Genomic DNA, 3,862 nt, shown 5'->3' on the forward strand with positions numbered 1-3,862 from the left:
AATGGCTGTAAGCATGCAAACCCAATCACAAAGTATACTCTCTCTCCATTTTATTAGCTCTCGTTCATTTTTTATGTACTCTGAGTAATAACACATTTGAATTCCATGTTTCTAAGCCTCCTTAGTCCATTAAATATGTTCAGATGTTATATCTACAGATTTCCTATAGCAGAAGGGGATATTCATCTATTCCAGGCATATCCTTTAAAAAATAAAACAATATTCGCTTCCTTTTAGGATCACTGGTACAGGATTGTTTCCCACATGACTCAGACTTTAAAGAGACGATGAGCAGTTTCAGTGTGCTGACTTGGTCATCTGTCCCTGAGCACACTGTGCACAAGCCAATTTATATACTCACAAAATACTTCCTATTTCCTGGTGTCTTCATTTAGAGCTCTGGAAATGCCAATATCTTTCTTTTCCTATTTTTTTTAATTTTGTAGCTATATTTATGTACAGAAAACTTAGTGTGCATTCAACCCAGTTGAGTGGTGAGTTTTTTAGCCTTTGCCTTTTCCAGCTTGGCAATTCGAGTCACAGATTTAGAACCCAGGATGTTGCCTCCCCAGTGGCGGCAGATCTTGTCATATCTGTCATTATAATTGGTCTTAAAAGCTTCCACCATTGGATGTTTTCAGCCTCTTTGTCGAGGATCAAGTGGCCATAGGTGTGTGGGTTCATTTCTGGATCTTCAATCCTGTTCCATTGATCCTCCTGTCTGTCACTGTACCAATACCATGCAGTTTTTAACACTATTGCTCTGTAGTATTGCTTGAGGTCAGGGATACTGATTCCCCCAGATTTTCTTTTGTTGCTGAGAATAGTTTTAGCTATCCTGGGTTTTTTGTTGTTCCAGATGAATTTGATAATTGCTCTTTCTAACTCTGTGAAGAATTGAGTTGGGATTTTGATGGGTATTGCATTGAATCTGTATATTGCTTTAGGCAAAATGGCCATTTTAACTATATTGATTCTACTGATCCATGAGCATGGGAGGTTTTCCCATTTTTTGAGGTCTTCTTCCATTTCCTTCTTCAGAGTCTTGAAGTTCTTGTCATACAGATCTTTCACATGTTTGGTAAGAGTCACCCCAAGATACTTTATACTGTTTGTGGCTATTGTGAAGGGGGTCATTTCCCTAATTTCTTTCTCAGCCTGCTTTTCCTTTGAGTATAGGAAGGCCACTGATTTGCTTGAGTTGATTTTATAACCTGCCACTTTGCTGAAGTTGTTTATCAGCTGTAGGAGCTCTCTAGTGGAGTTCTTTGGGTCACTTAGGTAGACGATCATGTCGTCTGCAAATAATGATAGTTTGACTTCTTCCTTTCCAATTTGTATCCCTTTGACCTCCTTCTGTTGTCTAATTGCCCGAGTTAGTACCTCAAGTACAATATTGAAAGATAAGGAGAAAGGGGGCAGCCTTGTCTGGTCCCTGATTTCAGTGGGATTGCTTCAAGTTTCTCTCCATTTAGTTTGATGCTGGCTACCGGTTTGCTGTATATTGCTTTTACTATGTTTAGGTATGGGCCTTGAATTCCTGTTCTCTCCAAGACTTTAAGCATGAAGGGATGCTGAATGTTGTCAAATGTTTTTTCAGCATCCAATGAAATGACCATGTGGTTTTGTTCTTTGAGATAGCCTTTTCAACAAATGGTGCTGGTTCAACTGGAGGTCAGCATGCAGAAGAATGGGAATTGATCCATCCTTGTCTCCTTGTACTAAGCTCAAATCCAAATGGATCAAGGACCTCCACATAAAGCCAGACACTCTGAAGCTAATAGAAAAGAAACTGGGGAAGACCCTTGAGGACATCGGTACAGGGAGAAAGTTTCTGAACAGAACACCAATAGCGTATGCTCTAAGAGCAAGAATTGACAAATGGGACCTCATAAAATTACAAAGTTTCTGTAAGGCAAAGGACACCATCAAGAGGACAAATCGGCAACCAACAAATTGGGAAAAGATCTTCACCAATCCTACATCAGATAGAGGGTTAATATCCAATATATATAAAGAACTCAAGAAGTTAGACTCCAGAAAACCAAACAACCCTATTAAAAAATGGGGTACAGAGTTAAACAAAGAATTCTCACCTGAAGAACTTCAGATGGTGGAGAAGCATCTTAAAAAATGCTCAACTTCATTAGTCATTAGGGAAATGCAAATCAAAACAACCCTAAGATTTCATCTTACACCAGTCAGAATGGCTAAGATTAAAAATTCAGGAGACAGTAGGTATTGGAGAGGGTGTGGAAAAGAGGAACACTCCTCCACTGCTGGTGGGGTTGCAAATTGGTACAACCACTCTGGAAATCAGTCTGGCGGTTCCTCAGAAAACTGGGCACCTCACTTCCAGAAGATCCTGCTATACCACTCCTGGGCATATACCCAGAAGACTCCCCACCATGTAATAAGGATACATGTTCTACTATGTTCATAGCAGCCCTATTTATAATTGCCAGATGCTGGAAAGAACCCAGGTATCTCTCAACAGAAGAGTGGATGCAAAAAATGTGGTATATCTACACAATGGAGTACTATTCAGCCATTAGAAACAACGAATTCATGAAATTCTTAGGCAAATGGATGGAGCTAGAGAATATCATACTCAGTGAGGTAACCCAGACTCAAAAGGTGAATCATGGTATGCACTCATTAATAAGTGGATATTAACCTAGAAAACTGGAATACCCAAAACATAATCCACACATCAAATGAGGTACAAGAAGAAAGGAGGAGTGGCCCCTGGTTCTGGAAAGACTCAGTGAAACAGTATTCAGCAAAACCAGAACGGGGAAGTGGGAAGGGGTGGATGGGAGGACAGGGGAAGAGAAGGGGGCTTACGGGACTTTCGGGGAGTGGGGGGGCTAGAAAAGGGGAAATCATTTGAAATGTAAATAAATTATATCGAATAAAAAAAATTAAAAAAAAAAAAAGCTTCCACCAGCTTAGCCAAAGCACCCTTGTCTTCTGAGTTAACCTGTGTGAAGGCAACAGTGGTGCACGTCTTCCTGTGAATCAGGAGCCCAGCCTGGCTTTTCCCTTGATGATGAAGTAGGGCACCTCCATCTTTAACACAGGGCATGCAGGAAAACCACCAGCTCAATGGGGTCTTCATCATGGGCAATCACCCCCAGCTGAGCCTTAATGTTCTCCACCAAGGTGGTGAATGTATTGACTCCTGCTTGGAGGACAGGCGGTCTCTTAGTTAGGATGTCCCCTTTGCTAGAGGCTTTCTTCTTAGCACTGGCCAGTAGCCTTTACTTCTCTTTCTTTGTCTCTGGCCTGCACTTGTGGGCAAGTATAAGCAGCTGAGTAGCTGTTTGCCTGTCTAGGGCCTGTGTGAACTGGTTAATGGCAGAAGGTACTTTGAGCCTCTTTTAGAGGATAGCTCTTTGCTGCTGAAGTCTGATGTAGCAGGGCCATATCACAAAGCATGTTAGATCTCTTTTGGGCTGAATGTCCTGTTCGATGGAAGTTCTTGGACGTTTTCTCAAACAAAGGATTGGCCACCTTTTTGGCCTCCTGTTTCTTGACGACGGCAGGGGCTGGGGCCACCTTCTTCCCCTTGGCATTCTTTCCTTTGGGCATCTTGCTCTACTGGAGGAGAGAGTACCAAAATCTTTCTTTACAGACTTACATGAACTTACTATATCCAAATCAAGGATTTGCATAGGTTGAGACATAGAGGAAATTCTTTTTCTGTTACCCATAATCTTCAAGTACTAGCCCAAAACACTTCATTTTAGTTTCTTGAACAAAACCCAGATTCTCAAGATATACAGAATCTTTTTTAACCAAAAATATAATTATGCTAGCCAAACTTGATTCATTCCTACTTATCTAATATCTCTAAACT

General features: G+C 41.1%; 1 pseudogene; it reads right to left on the reverse strand.

Moving 5' to 3' along the window:
- Positions 1 to 478: 478 nt before the first annotated feature.
- Positions 479 to 3,594, reverse strand: LOC127670446 (60S ribosomal protein L7a-like; annotated as a pseudogene).
- Between the last annotated feature and the right edge of the window lie 268 nt (positions 3,595 to 3,862).

This window comes from Apodemus sylvaticus, chromosome 20, assembly GCF_947179515.1.
Source record: "Apodemus sylvaticus chromosome 20, mApoSyl1.1, whole genome shotgun sequence".
Taxonomy (NCBI): domain Eukaryota; kingdom Metazoa; phylum Chordata; class Mammalia; order Rodentia; family Muridae; genus Apodemus; species Apodemus sylvaticus.